This window comes from Narcine bancroftii, chromosome 9 (assembly GCF_036971445.1).
Source record: "Narcine bancroftii isolate sNarBan1 chromosome 9, sNarBan1.hap1, whole genome shotgun sequence".
NCBI classification, from domain to species: Eukaryota; Metazoa; Chordata; class Chondrichthyes; order Torpediniformes; family Narcinidae; genus Narcine; species Narcine bancroftii.
The window spans coordinates 84,354,032-84,373,706 of NC_091477.1; the positions used below are offsets into that span (position 1 = coordinate 84,354,032).

Sequence of the window (19,675 nt, forward strand, 5' to 3'; positions counted from 1 at the left end):
TTTTTTAACAAACAATGTATAATCAGCCAGCAAGGTTTTTAATGTTATTTATGCTTATTGATTGTATATTCTATGATGGGGAAAAAAATGAAGATTTAGTTCAATTTTCCCTCACATTGAAAAATCGGCCCTCTGAACCACAAAGGTTAAAGGATTCCAGATTTATATGAACCATTAAAATTTTCAGTCTTAAAGAAAGAGAGAATTGGATTTAAATTATGTCTTTCACAAGCAAGGATTGCACACATTAATCAATGAAATACAATGAAGTGTAGCAGCCACTGTAATTTAGGAAATTGATTTCCCATATGTACAAATCCTTAAAATGCTTTCAGGGCATTCTTTTCAAAGCAAGTGCTAGAAATATATTGTAACGTCTGCCCTTTAGTTATTTATTTATTACAATATTACCTTCTTGCAAAAGCTTTTTATTACTGCCTGTCTTCCCTTTCCCTTTTCAGTCCTGAAGCAGAATTTCAGCTTAAAACCTCGACTGTCCATTTTTCCTCCAAAGATGCTGCTGAGTTCCTCTGGCAGTTTGTGCTTTTTTTGTTGTCTTGAGCATTTACTAGATTCCAGTAATCTTTGATAATTCAATCAACTCTGTCATACTGCACATAATGGTGAATTTAGCTTTATGTTCCTGTCATCTGGTTCATAGAGAAGCCACAAAGCACCTGGGTCCGAATATTTTTCAAGCTAACAAAATCTATTTGCTGAAATAGTTGATTTGTGGTTAATCCATTTTAAATTAGAAGGGTTTGTGGCTTCAGTTAAAAATGAACTTCAAATGAATCTATGTACATGAATATTTAATAGGATAATTGTAAGTCTGACCAAGATATTAAAATTTCTGCACATATTTTCATTAGAATATGAGCTATGTTTGTTCCCATAACTACAAAAGCATTATGGGGAGATCCTGATAATCAGGTTAAGCTGAAGGAGAATGGCTTTATCCATATTTCTGGATAGCTTAACACCTTGGAGAAAAGTTGTCTCCTCATTATTTGTCAAGGTCTTTACAGTTTCCTTTCTTTCAGCTGTTAACATTCAAATGACATCAACAGTTATTTTATTATATTATGCAGAATTTGACCCGAGTGAGTTGATTCTATTTTTCCCTGAAAATGTGCTATTTAAAAGGCCAACAGTCTAATTATTTTCTTTGTTTCTCGTTGAGATCTGTGGCCTAAGAGGGTCACAAATACAATCTTAAATGATTGGTATGCTTTGTTCCTGGGATCAGGATCATGGTTATTCTCAGATTCCTAGACATAGGTTGATTTCAGACCACTGTTACTGATATCCACCACATCTCACAGTTGCTGCATCATTTCTGCATCAGGGAGGGCTACCCAAACTCCACACGTGGAGAGCAGATTTCTTCCGCTTTTCCTTCTTCTCACAAGAGGCCAAGCGGCCATACTAGGAATTTGCCTGCAATGTTCTTGCATGCATAGATTTCACTTGTGGCCTTACAGAGTCCATCATGGCAACTGCTTGTCAAGCCCACATGCCTCCATCTTTGGAGGATGCCTGAAGTTCACTTGCACAAGCAACATGCTTCGTGAAAGCATTGTTCTTCACCATCTTTCACAAGAATGCTCTCAGGGGGTCACTCTGAGCCATTGAGAACAATCCCCTTCTTCTGCCTTATTCACCAATCAGTAACAATACTTTCCTGGAGCTGGAAGATTGCTCTTTGTATTGTGACACATCCCTTTAAGAACTATGTGCAAAGGTGGCACCTGCTTGGAGATGACTCAGTGGGGAATATCCTGATGAAATCAGCAATGTTTATTTCAGTGCTGTAAAACACTAGTGTCCAGCTGTTTTGTAACATTGCAATTGAAATTCTAACTCTTTATGCAACTTTCACTAACAGGATTAGGGGTACCTAAACTGTTTTAATAACAAATAAAAATGAAGAGTGATATCTGGGCAAGATTATTTAATTTTAATTGAATATTGAGCCAAGAGACAATGTTTTTTTATTCAAATTTTGATTGCATCTTAGCTTTAATTGCATAAATTAAGAAGGTTACATTTTCACTCTCCTCTTCTGGGATTTGCAAATGATAGATGAGGAAATATGGAAAAATTGCACTCATGCATTAGTTAGAGGATTGCCCCAGAAATGTTGGACAAACAGTGTTGTTTATTTCCACTCTATACTTCTGAAACAATGGCAGAAAACCCAGAAGAATTCAGTAGGTCAGACAGCATAGCAACAGTTTCCCCCAAACTTCTAACTCACTCTCTCTTTGTGGGCTTCCCTTCATCCTGATAATTCTGCAAGTTCCAGTCTCGCCACTCCAGCCTAGATATCAATGTTAGTGAAATCACAGTTCTCTGGCTCCAACTACCAGATATCACAATCTCCTCCTTTAGCACCCTTTCCCCAGTTAACTAGGCACTGGGCCCCCTTTGATGCTAATCCTGACTCTCTTCAGGCAATTATTTGAAAGGCCTTGGTTGGTCTTGAATTTTGCAACATCAGCCCTCAACAAAAACAATCATTCGCATGTTGTGCAATGACCCTTTAACACATTTTTGTCAGTATGAGTGACTTTGTAGATTACTTTATTTTACTCTAGTTGTGCCAAGAAGATCTTTGGGGGTGGGGGGGGGGGTGCAATGGACCTTGAGTCTTGTTTTCCCCTCCGCATTTAATCATGATGGTAAATGTTTTCTTGTCCAATTGTGATAATTACTTGTGCCTTTTACGAGTCACCTTGAAATTTTTTTTAAAGCTCATCGTGCAAGCCAGCATTTTTGGATGGCCCTGGTTACCCTTGATTGATGGTGAAATGCTGCAGTCCATGTGGTGGAAATACTTCAGGAAGTTCCTGACCACTGGTACATTCTCATTATGTTTCAGCTTTAGTGTTCTTTCTTGAATGCATCAGGATCTACAACAGCAAAAAAAAAATGGGCTGGAGTCTACATCATGTAAAAATGAACCTTAGGATATATTTTTCAAAAGGAGGGAAAATGAATTATAGAAGAAGATTCATTGAAAACTAGAACCAATTCACTCTTTATTTTGGGGGTGGGGGGAGGGCTGGACTAATTTTAAGTTAGATTACTAATATTGTGTTACAATTAACAGGGGGGGTCATTTTGTGTAGTTTTCTGATGTAATATTGTAATCATACCATTTTAATTTTTTTTTAATTTTTCTTTAAATGTAATTCTCTATTGTATTCATGTTATAAAATTTTAAATAAAGTCTTCAAAAAGAAAACTAGAACCAATACAGATATGATAGTGGATTATTTTTTACCTTCTTTAACTTAACACAAATTATCTCTAAATTTTGAGAGGCATGGTTAGAGTGGACAGCCAGCACCTGTTTCCCAGAGCAGAAATGGCCAATATGAGTGGAGGTAAGTTTAGGGGAGATGATAGAGGAAGTTTTTTTTTACACAGAGGGTGGTGGGTGCCTGGAATACATTATAGTGGAGGGCTAATACAATAGTGACATTTAAAAGACTCTTAGAGAGGCATATGGATGTAAGAAAAATAGAGTGTTATGGGTTGCAAGAGAGGGAAGACTTTGAAGACTTTGAGTGGGTAGGACAGTTAGCTTAATGGCTAGCATAGTGCTGTTACAGCGCCAGTGATCGAGACAGGGGTTCGAATCCCATGCTGTCTGTAAGGAGTTGGTATGTTCTCCCGATGACTGTGTGGGTTTTCCCCGGGGCTCCGGTTTCCCCCCACTGTTCAAAATGTACCAGAGGTTGCAGGTTAATTGGGTGGCGTGGGTTCATGGGCCGAAATAACCCGTTACTGTGCTAGATGTCTAAATTTTTTTAAATTCAAAATAAATGTTAGTAAATTATCATGGGCTGAAGGGCCTGTACTATGCTAGAACTATTCTATGTCCATGTTACAAACACAGAAGAAGGCCATTTAGCCCACCAAGTTCACACTACCCCCAACAGAACAATCCTATCAATCTCATTGCCCTTTCTTTATTTCCCTGAAGCCCTAAAACTTGTGCTTTCTCACATGCAGCAAGACTCCTTTGATTGTTATTGTCACTTACCGACACAAGGGGTCATTTACAGTCACCTGGCAAGCACATCCTTAGGATGTAGATGAAAGTCGGAAAACCTAACGGAAATACACATAAGAGAGTAAGTTCAAATTAACTACATTCATATTACTTTGGTTTTTTTTTCAAAAACTGCTAACTTTATCAGTTGATTTATTCTGTAGCAACTTCTGAAGGATGATGTAGTTTGTAGTTCAGCTCATTTATCTCACAATTCCCCTCACATGGGAATGATAGAAGGCAAAGAAAGCCCTGTGGTCTTTAACATTTCCCAGCTGCGATTCCAAATGCTACTCTCTCCTGCAAGATGGGACAGCAAGGAACCTCTCAACCTGGAGCAGTGGCTTAAAAAGTAAACCTGAGAAAATTAGACATGTAATACCAAGGATCAATCAGATGCTATTTTATGTTATGACCTCAACTATCAGATCTTAACTGCAATCCAGAATATTTTTGCCAATTCACTGAGCTTTTTTTTGTGTATTATGCAAGTTTGAATGTGCACAAGCGGATACAAATCTTTCAACCCATAATTAGACAATTTGCAATTTTTTTGATGAAAAATGCATCAGGGCTATTTAATACCAGTAGCCACTTATGTTTTCAGAAAAAAAAATGTGTTAGCAGAGAGAGAAAATAACTGGTATCAGTTTCTTGAAAGTAATTGGGTAGAGTAGAAAGTTGCTTTGTTACATAGTGGCAAAGTAACTTGGCACATCATTTTAATGGCAGCTATTAACAAGAAGCATTCTACTTTCAGTTATCACACTTCATGATTTTGGAGATTGTGCATGCTTGGAAAATTGTTTTTGACAACTGTTTGGTGAAACACAAAGCTGTGCCTTAAACATACTTAAGTGTGTTGGCCATGAAATCAAATAAGAAAACTTATTTTTCCTTACACACAATAAATTTCTTGGTTATCCCTTTCCACAACAATACCATTTCCAACTTACAATCATGCAACATATTTGTCAGAGTTTACATAACAGGTTATTAGTAAGAAAGTGTTAACACCAGCCCCTGCAGGTTTAGCTACCTCTCCTCAAAGTGCTGACCTGTCGGTAAATGATACCAAAGTTCTCTATGCAACTACAACAACTTTGTAATGTTTAAGTGCTTTTGATGACTGTTGGTGCTGAATTTTAGTTTCCATCTGGCCCAAGTCCTCAGGGCTTTGTGGTTTTTGCCTATTGATACAGGCCAGGTGGTCGAGTTGTGGGAGCTGTCTGTCATTGATTCAAAAATGGGACATGGCTATAGCTGGCAGAATATAAGGATGTCTAGAAACAAAAGGCAGTGACAGCTGCGGCAGGCAGTGCAGGAGAATTCCACTCATTCTTTTGGAGCTCTTCTGTTAAAGCTTAGCAACACCTGGATGTGTACTCTGTTATGTGCTACTCTCGGAAGGCGTGAAGTCAAAAATAATCTTTCCAGGAGCAAGGACTACAAAATGTAGCTTCTCGGGACAGATCTGTAGGTTAGGCAGCTGAAAAGCATTTTCTGATTATCTGCACTATTTAAGAGATGATTGCTTATTTGTATATTAATCAGAAAGCCCCTTTTTAAAAGAAGCTACATCAGAAATTCAATGGTGAACCTTTTGATCTACATTAGATTTCTTCTGTACTTTAAACATGGCTTTTAATTTCTTTTAATGGAAACAAGCAAGTTATACTGAAATTTATAATGACCATCTTCAATGAAAATTGCAGCAATGAGTTGGTGAGCATCAAGGAGCTTACTGAAGTTCACCAATATTCAAAGCATTTACTATATTTTACTTCCACACATCTGAGACATCTTTCTTTGTCAATGGTTTCACCCCCCCCCCCCCGCCCCCCCCCCACCTTTGCACAATAGACGGTGCTTTTCACAACATTTGTTCATTCCCATTAAATGAACAAGCAATGACTTTAAACTTCTGGTCATGATACTTCAATTTTCCATTACACCTATATTGCTGATCTTCTACACTGATCCAGTGAAGCTGAACACAAGGTCAAAGAATGGCCACTCATTTCTCCTTCAGCTCATCACCGCTTTATGCCAAATGAGTTGAACATTTGCAGACAATGAAAATTTCCAACATTTTCTATTTTCTCTTAGATTTCCTTTATCTACAGTTTTTCTTTGCATTACAACTTTTGTTTCATTACCATGTCTCAGTGACAGCCTCTTTAGCCTTTTAGTGTCAACCTTTTAGGCATTTAATCACCCTTCCAATCTACCTTGTTGCAGACCTCTTGTTTTTGCTCACTGTTCATCTGGTCTGTGTATCTTAGAGTTTGATTATCTTTGACCTTTCCAAGTTCTAATGAAAGGTCACTAACCTGAAATACTAACTCTTTTTCACTCTCCAAGAATTGTGCTTGTATTCTTCAATGTTTTCAGTTCTTTACTTACTTTCCTATTGGCTGTCTGGAACTACTGCCTTTTCAGGCTAACTGGTCAATGGTTCCTGGTGTTATGTCAATTCTTCCTAAAAATAAGTGTTTAATTTGTTGCCAGAGACACAAGAGATCCTGGAATTGGGAACAGAATGCTGGAGTCAGAATTCTGAAGTCTTGATGAAGGGTTCCAACCCAAAATGTCCACCATTCTTCATGTCCCACTGATACTCTGCTTGACCTGTTGAGTTCCACTAGAGGCCTGTGTTTTTTCATTTATTTGTGGTGTTTCAGTCTGTTGATAACTTCTTACATACAAGTGACTTTGTGAGTTTTGGACCATTCTCTTCCATTCCATGTCTCAGAACAATATTCTCATACCAGGATTCAGTCTTGTAAATGAATGCTGTATATTACACCCTTCCTCTAATTTAAGCCTCAACAAAGCCCCATAAAATCTCCACAAACTTTATTTTTATACTCTACATCACTGAGAATAAAAGCCAACGTACTATTTGTCTTTATAACTACTCCATGCACAAATAAATATTACTTTTTGCATCCCCTAATCCAGAAAATCTATCCACACACAGAAGTGGCACAGGTTTTCAAAAATATTCTGCGTTTTTTTAAATATCTCAAAGTGCACTATTTCACATTTTTCCCCACACTGTTGTTCATCATCCAATCACTTTCCAACACAGTTAACCAGGCGACGTCCAGTCTTCCTTTTGTTCTCATATTTGGATCATGCAAGGTTCAGAGGAACAGGTTTTCAACCCACCATTGTCATGCTGCCAATTCACTGAGGTGAATCTGCCGGCAAATCTGCCAGCAAATGGTCTGTATTCCTTTATTCCCTGCCTGACCAAACCCTTCTTAAACATCACTATTGTACCTGCTCTTTCACACCCACCTTGTGTTCCAGACACCTACCAATCTGTGTAAAAAAAAAAAAGATCACCTTGGAAATCTCTTTTAAACTTATCCCGATGCATTCAATTTCAATATTTGAAATTTTCACCTTGGAGTAAATTTTCTGAATATCTACTCTTTCTAATTGTGTATACTTCTATCAAGTCACCTCAGCCTATGAAGGGCAGCATGGTTAATGCAACGCCATTTCTCTAATCCAGGCCATGTCCTGGTATACCTGTGGACTTTATCAAAGTCTCTGTTTCCTTCCTTTAGTGTGGTGACCCGAACTGCACACTAAATGACAAAACCTGCTAAAAAACCAATTTTGTTCAATAGGAGACAGCAAAGCTTAATTCCCAGAAGAGTACAATGCCTTCTTTTCCCGCTTTGACCACCAGAACAAGGAGGAACCACTGCACACCCCGACATCCACTGATGGGGTGTCCTTTAAGTCCATTACTTTTTGATTTGGCTTTAGAACCATTAGCAATTGCCTTTCGTGAGTGCAGAGATTTTTCAGGGATTTACAGGATGGGTATTGAACATAAAGTTTCCCTATATGCAAGTGATCTTTTGCTTTCTGTCAGTATCCAAAGATAATGTGTGGGCTGCATTCAGGGGAGCGAATCCATGGTATACATCTGGTCCAGACATAGTACCTAGCTGAGAACTGAAAACTTGTGCTGACCAACCGACCAATGTAATTATAGATATCTTCAACATCTTACTCCAGCTGGGCATGGTACCCACCTGTTTCAAACAGGTCTCCATCATACCAGTGCCCAAAAAGAGTATGGTAATCCTTCTAAATGACTGCTGACCAGGGGCACTCACATCCACAATGAAGTATTTTGAGAGCCGGTGTTGAAGCATATCAGCTCCTGTCTGAGCGGCAACATGGATCCGTTCCAATTTGTTTACGCCAGTAACGTGTCTATGGCAGCTGCCAGCTCACTGGCTCTGCACAAATCCCTGGAATGCCTAGATAGCAAAGATGCATCAGGATGCTCTTTATTGACTACAGTTCAGCATTCAACACTATTGTCCCCTCAAAACTGATCAACGCCCTCCAAGATCTGGGCCTCAATAACTCACTGTGCAATTGGATCCTGTATATCCCCACCTCTAGACCCCAATCAGTGCAGATTGGCAAGAATATCTCCTCCACAATTTCCATCAGCAATAAAAGGTTGCATACTTATCCCTTTTCCTCTATTGCTTTACACCTATGACTGTGTGGCTCACTACAACACTATTTACAAATTTGCTGATAAGTGGGCTGTATAAAAAGGGCTGATGAATTAGCATACAGGAGGGAGATTGAAAACTTGGCTGAATGATGTCACAAGGATCAAGGAGCTGGTTGTAGACATTAGGAAAGGAAAACAGTGATCATTGGGAGATCAGAAGAGGAGAGGGTGACCAAATTTAAATTCCTGGGTATCACTAACTTGGAGGACCTTTCCTGGGCTCAACATACTAATGTTATTGTGAAGAAAACATTTCACCTATCTTAGTGTCATCCGCATGCTTACTAATCCAATTTTACCACCCCATCATTCTGATCATTAAAGTATATATCAAAAAGTAATGGACCCAATACTGAACCCTGAGGCATACCACTAGTTTCTGGCCTCCAATCTGACAGTTATCTACCACTACTCTCTGGCATCTCCATTGTTGAATCCATTTTACTGCTTCAATGTTAATACCTAATGTTAATTCCCTGAGGAACCTTATCAAAGGCCTTACTAAAGTCCATATATATAACATTTACTGCCTTACCCTCATCAACTTTCTTAGTAACCTCCTCAAAAAATTCGATAAGCTTTGTCAAACATGATCTTTCCCTCACAAATACATCTTGACTGTTTCTAATCAAAACCTGCCTATCTAAATATTTGTATATACCATTTCTATGAATATTTTCCATTAACATACCCACCACTGATGTCAAACTTACAGGGCTATAATTACTAGATTTACTCCTAGCACCTCTTTTAAACAATAGCTCCTATCATTCTGTCTATGAATTTTCCAGATTTTCCTTCTTCAAAGAGATATTGGTGTTTTAATTCTACTTTACTTTCAGTTAATGATTTTTTATTGGAAATTTATGGAGGAGCAAATTAATTTCTTCCTTAATACAAATTCTTCAACAATTTCTAGCTTGAATGTTTGGGTCACTATGAAAGCATATCTTAGAGGGCAAATTATTTCTTATATAGCTGGTATAAAGAAGAAGACTAATAAAAAAAATTTAGATTTAATCAATCAGATTAAACAAATTGATTTACAATACACACAAGTTAAAAACCTTGAATTATATAAGAGAGTTGACCTTAAGTCTAAATTTGATCTTTTTTTCTACTTAGCCCATTGAACAAGTACTTTTGAGGAGTAAAAGTCAATTTTACATTCATGGTGAAATATCTGATAAGCTTTTGGCCAACCAATTGAAAGGTATTTCTGCTAAGAGACAAATTACTTGAATTCGAATGGATGACAGTACTGTTAGCACAGATCATTCTAAAATAAATGATACATTTAGAGAATTTTACTTGAATTCGAATTGATGACTGTACTATTAGCACAGATCATTCTAAAATAAATGATACATTTAGAGAATTTTACTTGAGATTGTACATTTCTGAATCTAATTAATAATAGCCTAATAATGGATTTTTGGACTGCTGAAGTATTCCCACACTCTCTCAGAATAATCGTATGGCCTTGGAGGAGCCTATTCCCCAAGAGGAAATACTTTTTGTGTTTTCCTCATTACAGTCAGATAAATCTCCAGGAACTGAATGGTATCCTGTAGAATTTTTTAAATCTTCTTCTAAATTGCTTATACACAATTAAGTTCTGTGCTCAAACAGGGCAATCTTCCATCATCTTTTAATGGAGTTTGGTTTTCTCTTATTGTATAAATAAGGGGAAAGATCCACTTGAGTGTTCTTCTTCTGGTTAATTTCTTTACTTTTTTAACTATTTATTTGAAAAATTATTAATAATAGTACAACATACATTCAATAAAAACAATTTTATATAAGTATATATTTTTTTAAAATTTAATCCCCACCCACCTTCCCACCCCATCAGCCAACTCTCTTAAGAAGAGCCAAAGAATATATATAAACAAAAACTAAGAATGTATAATAAATCAAAATATATCTAAATGCCTATATTCCAAATATGATAACCACTTATTAACAAAACAAAATAATTATCATGCAAATTTATATAATTTTTTCCATAACAATACAAGCTTTCAATTAATTATGCCATAGCTAACAGCTCAATAGCCAATGCAAACATGGCTGGTGACAATGGACAATCTTATCAAGTTGAACGTGTCAATTTAAATGGTAATGAAACTTGACCATTTGTCACCACCCTAGCAGTCAAATTTGTATATAAAGCTTTAATCCAACCAAAATAGGCCAAATTTAAACTTCCTTATTACTTCTAAAAAAATTTTAAAAATCCCATTCAGCCCTATCAAAAGCTTTTTCTGCATCAAGCACAACCACCATTGGCTAGTTGGGCTACTGTCAATATACATTGACTAAACTAATCAATCGAAGAATATTATCTAAAGTATTTCTATTCTTAATAAAACCTGTTTAATCAACATGTATCAATTTAGATAAATACTTAGCAAATCGATTTACTAGCATTTTTGCTATTATTTTATAATCAACATTCAATTAAAAAAAATAGGTCTATATGAAGACACTTTCAATGGGTCTCTATCTTTTTTCAGGATTACAGTAATTAAAGCACTAGATTATTGAAATACCCAAACACCAAAGATAAATTTTCATAAAAAGTTTTATAAAATTCCACCGAAAACCCATCATCACCTGATGACTTTCCATTGGGCATTTCCAACAGAGTCACCTTCATCTCTATTTCTGTAAACAGTACTTCCAAATCCATGACATCCTCCTCTTCTAATGCTGATAACAATAACTTAGATAAAAAGGAATCAATAGAACTATTAACCTGTTTCCCCTCAGAAATATATAACTTTTTATGGTCATTAATTTCCTGAGGTTTATAGGTAACTGTTGAATTCTTTTTTACAGCATTAATAACTCATGAAACCTGTTCCTTCTTTAAATGCCATGCAAATACTTTATGTGCCCTCTCATCCAACTCATAATATTGCTGCTTCGATAGATTGATTAAACATTCAAATTGATAAGTTAAAAAAAAGTTGCAAACTTCAAACTAGACATCACTTAATTGGATTATTCAACCCCTAAACATTAAAAGTTGCAAATTTCAAACTAGACATCTTTACAAACTAACAATACAGACACTTAATATAAAGTATCGCTCCCCTCCTAATAAATGAAAATCACTCCCCCCCCACTAATTTTTTTTTAAGTATATATATAAAAAAAAGATTCTAATTATTCCCCCTCAAAAAAAAACAAACGCCACCCAAAGGTAATAACACCCTAAAAACTGGGTGTGGTAAACCCCACCAGTGGCAGATGACTATCAAAGATTTCAGTGCCATCCACCCTCCCCAGCCAGAAATACAATTCATATACGATTCAATACTATAAATATATTCAACCCAATGACCCCATTCCCAATGATTGTTCTGGATATTCAATGTCAATAAGACTTTGTGTTAAAATGTCTTTCTTTCAATTTTTTTCCATTTTTCCCATTCTTTCCATTCTGCCCATTTCCATTTCTATTTGCCCTCTTTTTTGGCGACAATGGCGAAACTCTTCCATGACCACGTAAATCCGGTAATGAATTAGCAAAAACTAACGCATCATGATCATTCTCAAAAAATTGAGATTGAAAGTTACCATAAAAGACCTTTAACACAGCAGGATATCAAAAAGCAAATTTATAACCTTTCCACCACAGCACTTCTTTAGCCGAATTAAACTCCCATTGACGCCTGATAATTTCTTGACTCAAATCTGCATTAAAAAAATCTATTATTCTGGATCATCATTTCTCTGTCTTGATAGTTCAGGCACGAAACTAAAACCACACATGGTGGTTATTCCAGTAACAGCTTCCTTCGTAATGCTCTATGTGCTCTCTCCAATACTAGACCACCCGAGAAAAACTCTTTACCCAACACCTCGGGGATCCAATTCTTTAAAAATTTTATTGGGTCAGACCCTTCAATATCTTCTGGAAGCCTCACAATTTTCACATTATTTCTCTGACTTTGATTTTCCAATGAGTCAATTTCTTTCAGTAAATCTCTCTTCTGGATTCTCCAATCCACAAACGAATCTTCCACTTACTCTATTTTTCCTTATTACACACAACTTGATCTTTACATTCAGAAAAAAGCTGTTTCAATTTTTAAAAATTTTCTTGCACTGTATCCACCGATTTAATACATTTATTGACATCTGTCTTGAGTGTAGACATATCTTCAGACATATTAGATATTTTAGTTGTCACTTCCAAAAACCCTTGAGTCATTTGTTTAGATATATTGTCCATACGATAAGCAATCCCTTCCAGAACTGCACAAATAGACTCCATTCTGGATTCCAGTTCCACATCTTGAGGCCTACCTTCTCTGAACTCCACCTCCAATTGTTCCAGTGAGCTGCTCGTTAAAGGTAAGTCCACTTCATCTTCCATCGTTGTCAGGCCCTTCCCGGTGGGGCTGCGGGTCTGTACACCTGACAGTGGCATCCCAACCACGTTGGGACACCGTCACTCGAGACACCCCCCCACAGCCCACACACGGTTCAATAGTTCACGGACCCTGGAGACATTGCGCATGCCCGGCAAAGCCAGGGACCGCGCAGAGACAGTTTCCAATGCCATTCTGCATGTCCCCGGTTCACCCGACAGCAGCGCGGGCTCAAGGCCCTTCCTCTCAGTCAGGTCGCCCGCATATCTGACATCACAAATGCGCGAGTCAGCACCGGCTGAGCTTGTCAGCATGCCATCTTGCGGGGACAAGGTCAGCTCCAGTGTAATACTTAGCCTGGCAGGAATTCTCTGTGCCTTGGAGGTTCCAGCGACAACCCCATGGTTTCAACTAGACAGGAAGGCCTCAGTTCTTCAGCACTTTTAAAAGGTAATTTCTTCTGTAGTGGAGCCTTCATTATTTTAATCCTAGTCATCATTGTGAACCAGTAGTGTTCTCAAGAATAAAAACAGAACTTTTATTTACTTAAATAAAGTTTAAAAATGGGTACTAAAAAAACTGGTTAGGGAGGACCAGGATCGCACGTCTGCCCTCTATGCCATCTTGCCATGCCCCCCATTAATTTCTTGACTGAATGTTGATATGAAGATTTTGGCTAAAGTGCTAGCCCACAGTTTGGAGAATATATTACCATTAATTATTTCTGAAGATCAGACTGGCTTTATTTTTATTTTAATATACTCGTTTATTGAACATTTTATATTTAGACCCCACTCTTGTCCCTGAGTGTTGCCCTTCATGAGATGTAGAGAAAGCTTTTGACTGGGTGGACTGGGGTTATTTATTTGGGATCCTGGAAAAATTTAATTTTGGACCATGTTTTATTAAATTATTATATTTATGACCTATTGCTTCAATTCTTACTAATCTACAACAGTCAAAACCTTTTAATCTTCAACAGTACTCATCAGGGCTGTCCTTTAAGTCCATGACTTTTTGATTGGGCTTTAGAACCATTAGCAATTGCCTTTCGTGAGTGCAGAGATTTTTCAGGGATTTACAGGATGGATATTGAACATAAAGTTTCCCTATATGCAGGTGATCTTTTGCTTTTTATATCTGATCCAGATTCTTCTTTACCATTCATATTATCTTAATTGCTATCTCAATTTAGTCACTTTTCAGTTGTCATAAGAGTGAACTTTTACCCTTAAATGCTCCTATACCCATGTATTTTAATTTTCCTTTTAAGATTGTGAGGAATCAATTTATTTACCTTAGTATTACAATTACAAAGTGTAATAAACATATTTTTAAGGATTTTTTAAACTTTATTTAAACATGTTAAATTATCCTTAACAAGACAGTCACCTTGATCTATTTCTTTGATTGGTCATATTAATTCTATCAAAATAAACATTTTTCCTACATTCCTGTACCTTTTCCAATTTTTATTCTTAATTTTTTTTTGATTCACTTGATTTTCTTTTATCTTCTTACATATGGTAAGGAAAATGCCCCCACTTGAATAAAGTTCATCTTTCAAAATCTAAAAGGAATGGGGGTTTTATGGTGGCCCACCACCATAGAGATCAAGCCGGCACATCGCGCCGGTTAGGGAACAACAGCATAACACAGTGAACCGGCATGGTTGAAAGCTGGAGCAGTACAAAACTAGCAGCCCTAAAATGGCACTGGCCAATCTCCCCAGCTAACAGATCAATAGAAGGGTATCCACATGCAAGAATGTTCCCGCCCATTATGGTTATTCATGAAGCTGATGTCAGCCAATCAAACAAATGGCGGGAACTTCAACTATGTAAAGAGAGCCTTTTTAGCCTCAATAAATCTCAGAGCTTAACCTCCCACACTGCGAGTGTGTGTTTCTTTGCAGCAGTCGGCTACAATTGGCATCTAAACCCAGCGATGGATAGCGAAGCAGCTCCAACCTTCTGGACAGTTCAACCCGGCTTGTGGTTCAACCAGGCTGAGGCTCAGTTCCAGATTTGGGGCATCACATCTGAGTCCACACTGTACTACAACGTGGTCAGTGCCCTGGATCCAGAGACTGCAGACAGAATTGCCAACTTCATGCACAGGCCATTATCGAAAGGCACTTACACTGCCTTAAAAGAGCTTTTAACCGAGACCTTTGGGCTCTCGCGGCAAGCGAGGGGGGCATGGCTGTTCCACCTGGATGGGCTAGGGGACAGATCCCTATCAGCGCTCATGAATGAGATGCTGGCCCTCCTGGGAGATCACGACCCTGCATCATGTTTGAGCAGGTGTTGGAGCAGCTGCCCAAGGACATCCAACAGCTCTTGGCTGTCAGCGATCCCCAGAAAGTTGCAGCACAGACAGAAACCGAAGTGCTCAGCTACAGTTGGGGCTCATCACGAAGTCTTGCACCCAGACCAAGCCAGGCCCTGGAAAGGAGTGGCAGGCAAGAGGCAGGGATGAGTCCAAGGTGAGATGGTGCTTCTACCACTGAACATGGGGCTCCGGGGCCCGCCGATGCCAGTCGCCCTGTGAGTTCCAGGGAAATGACAAGGCCAGATGATTCTTGATTGATACAGGACCAGAGGTCAGCGTGATGCCTCCAAAAGGTTTAGACACGAGATGCAGGCAAACGGGCCCCACGTTAAGGGCTGCCAACAACAGCAGCATATGGACCTATGGCACACGTAGGGCCGAGCTGCAGTTTGGAGGCAGTCACTTCTCATGGAAGTTCAAGCTGGCGGCAGTGGAACAGCCACTCCTCGGAGCAGACTTCCTGCGGGTTCACAACCTCCTAGTAGACTTCAAGAGCAAGAGACCTGTGCATGTGGAGACGATCCAATCCTTTGTACTGAGAGGCTCCGGGCTCCTGCCACTGCACCTGGACTCAGCCCACAGCTCAGACAATGAGTTCTCTAAGGTGCTGGCTGAGTTCCTGGCAATCTTTTCCCCTCAGTTCATGGTGGAGTTGCCCCGACATGGCATCAGGCATCACATCCTTACCAAGGGTCCACTTCTCCATGCAAGGGCGAGACAACTTCCTCCAGAGAAGGTCAACTGGCCAAGGAGGAGTTCCGCAAGCTTGAGGAGTTAGGCATAATTCAGACAGTCCATGGGCTTCTCCCCTGCACATGGTACCTAAAGCATCTGGGGGATGGAGACCATGCGGCAACTTAATGTGGAAACCACTCCAGATTGTTACCCCATGCTACATATCCAGGAGTTTGTGGCAAACCTTCACGGAGCAACGATCTTCTCCAAATTGGACGGTGCGAGGGTACCACCAAATCACAGTGCACCCTGATGATATCCCCCATTTGAGCTGTTTGAGTTCCTGAGGGTGCCATTTGGACTCAAGAACACAGCCCAGACCATCCAGCAACTGATGTACGCCGTGGGCCAAGACCTGGACGGCACCTTCATCTACTTAGACGATATTCTGTGAGTGTGTGTGTTTCTTTGCAGCAGACGGCTACAGTTTGGCATTTCCTAACTTTAGATTTTATTATTTGACGGTCAACATAACTTGATCACTGAGTTGACTGCCCCACTTGGGTAGAAATGTTGGCAATTCTTGGGTCTTCCTTATACAATCTAACTGACAACCCAGTCATTAAACACGATTTGAGAATCTGGGCACAATTTAGAAGGATTTTTGGAATTTTGATCTTTTCTCTTGCTTTTCTATCCAATCACCTCTTTCAACCTTCTTTGCAAGACTCTGCCTTCAATAATGGGCACAGATTGGATATTAAATGTTTTAAAGACCTGGGTATTGACAACAATTTTGTATCTTTTGAACAATTTGTTGAAAATTTTAACTTATCAAAAGTTTTCTTTAGTTATTTATACAAATTAGATATTTTGTTCAATCCCAGATTCCTGATTTTCTGGGGACTCCCAAGGTGAATATTCCTGATATATTTTTTGAACCACAACCTCCTTATAAAGGCTTGATATCTCTTATTTATGACAAATTTGGCTGATTTAAGACTAAATCAAGAACACCTGGGAGCAGGATTTGGATTTCACTGTCCAGTGAGGTATGGAATTCTAGTTTTAAACTGATTAATACTACATCCCTTTGTGCAAGGCATTGAGTGCTGTCATTATAGTGGTTCACAGAGCACATATGTCTAAACCAAAATTGTCTCAATTTTATTCAGACATAAATTCCTGATGTGATAAATGTAAAACAGGTGATGCATACGTAATTCATATGTTCTGGACCTGCCCTAGTTTAGAAAAAAAATTGGAAGGAAGTTTTTCAAACATTATCAGTGTTTTTAAATGTAAAATTGGAAACTAGTCCTTTAATTGCTTTTTATGGAACATTCTGAGAAGATCATGTGTTACTAACCTCAATTCAATTTTGCATTTTATCTTTTACTTCATCGATAGCCAGATGGGTAATTTTGATTAAATTGAAAGATAATACTTCACCTATGCATGCACAGTGGCTAAGATATATTATGTCTCGTTTAAATTTGGGAAAAAAAATAGATTTGTGGTTCATAACTCAAATATTAAATTTCAAATGATATGGGTTCATTCTTGGACTACTATCATAATCTTAAGATTTAATGTTAATCTGGAATCTCGGCATTGTTTTGTCCCTCTAAGACTGTGCCATTTGGATTTATGAATGCTAATCTTTAATCTTGGTTAGGGGAAGGGGTTTTGATTTTTTAATGTTGTTTCTCTATTATGTATTATTTTATCTTGAGTGTGCTTTGAAACATGCTTATGATCATTACTGTAACTTTTTTCTGATCTTGTAGTACACTTTATAATTGTTCAAATTTTTATTGTAAAGTATCAATAAAAATATTTTATGAAGAAAAGAATTCAGATCCCACTGTGTTCTTGCTGCAGGTTAGTATACTTGTGTGGAAATGTTTCCCAGCGAGCAAATTCTTTTACATTTCCTATCAGTAATCTCTTGTCTGCAGTCTGAACATTTTACATGGCAGTCCTTTGTAACTATGGCACCTCCATCACTGAGCTCTGGGCCTATACTCTGCATCACGATTTCACTTCTCTCCTTGACTGATAACTTGACAGTGATTTTCCTCAGCTTTATGATTGTATACAACTTTACGGGAGTTCAACAAGTTAAGTCTATCTTTTTAAACTTCATCAGTATTCACAGTGTTTGAATTGTTTTGTGTTCATTAATCTACGTCAGTAAGGATAGAAATGATGTCAAATATGAGACTTGCATAATTTCATTTGCATAACAGTGGAAGCTGATGTGTATGATTGTTAAACCTAAGGAGTACACTGACAAAAGACAAAGGAGGAAAAACCCAAAACCCAACCCCAACCAACCAATTTTCCCTTGCAACCGCTGCAACCGTGTCTGCCTGTCCCGCATCGGACTTGTAAGCCACAAACGAGCCTGCAGCTGACATGGACATTACCCCTCCATTAATCTTCGTCCGCGAAGCCAAGCCAAAGAAAGAAAGGAAGACAATTCTTATAACCTACCTTTCTTTTGCCCTTAAGCACATTAACATGAATATCAAAATTCTGTAAATGTCAGTTTGTATTCACACTGTCAATAGGAAAGTAGTACCTTGAGCACTCCGGAATGATTATATCTACACAGATAACAATCTATAAAAGGAACCAAGCCATTAAATAAGGCTGGGCACTCAATCCTTACACAACATGAATAAATCCTGGGCTGTATGCTGCATAAATTTAATCCATAAATCAAATCCTGCTGATATGATCAAATATTTTACATAATATATGAAGTATTGTTTTTGTTTCTTTATATTGGTATATACAATACCATTAGGCAGCCAAACTACTTTTTATTGTCACAAACTTTGTCGACATTTGATTGTTATTAAGCCGTACAAAAAGATGCCATTGGTCCAGTGTGGCACTTCCAACAATAAGAGAAAGAGAAGTTCATTCAGACACACGGAGTGTCTATGGATTTGCCTCCTGCACTCCTGGAACCTCTGCAGCCACATGGGTTCTTGTCTGGTCCATTGCGAACTTGAGCTCCTGGTTCCAAGCCTCTGATATGATCAGGAAGCTGACAGCACCTGAGACCCTTCAGGACCCCTTCTTACAATCTGCACCCCCTCAAATCCCATTTCAAAAACCCTAGTTCCCAAGAGCCAGTCTCCAGCAGCCCACAGTCTGGTGTGAGTCTTTCAGCTGCCAATCAACAGCAGTCCACAATCTGTGTGGATCTTTTCAGCCACTGATCCTCTTGGTCACCTTCAACTCAACATGTTGCTCAATGGTCAAGTCACCATTGACAGAAAGCTGTAGATTTTGATGTCATAATGACTATGTCCTAATCTTGTGAATCAAGTACAGTATTTTATTAAATGAAGAAACTTATTCAGATGTACTCTGAGCAAAAAGATCTGTGCTATATTTAACCTGTTAACTTGGTATTCATGACATGTTTGATTCTAATTCTGGTGAATAATTATTTCTTGTGGTTATTTGTGTCTTGCAGTTTTGTTCTGTCAATGTGATACACGTTCTGAGGCATCTCATTTACCAAATTCTTCTTTGATCTTCCATTGGGCCATTTAAGTAAATCTAAATGGTTCCATAAATCATATGACAAAAACTTGGAAATATCATAAAACATGGAAATGTATCTTATCTCTTCAATTT

At 38.2% G+C, this 19,675-nt stretch overlaps 2 long non-coding RNA genes across 5 annotated transcripts in view; one reads left to right on the forward strand and one right to left on the reverse strand.

Moving 5' to 3' along the window:
- The window catches only part of LOC138742375 (uncharacterized), a 100,016-nt gene that overhangs the window by 15,834 nt on the left and 64,507 nt on the right, over nt 1-19,675 (forward strand). The window lies entirely within an intron of this gene.
- LOC138742374 (uncharacterized) overlaps nt 1,950-19,675 on the reverse strand; it is a 217,488-nt gene continuing 199,762 nt past the window's right edge. For both annotated transcript variants that reach the window (XR_011344119.1, XR_011344118.1), the window contains 2 exons: nt 4,055-4,122; nt 1,950-2,915 (listed from right to left, as the gene is read on the reverse strand). This is a non-coding gene — a long non-coding RNA (uncharacterized lncRNA). The remainder of the gene's footprint in view (nt 2,916-4,054; nt 4,123-19,675) is intronic.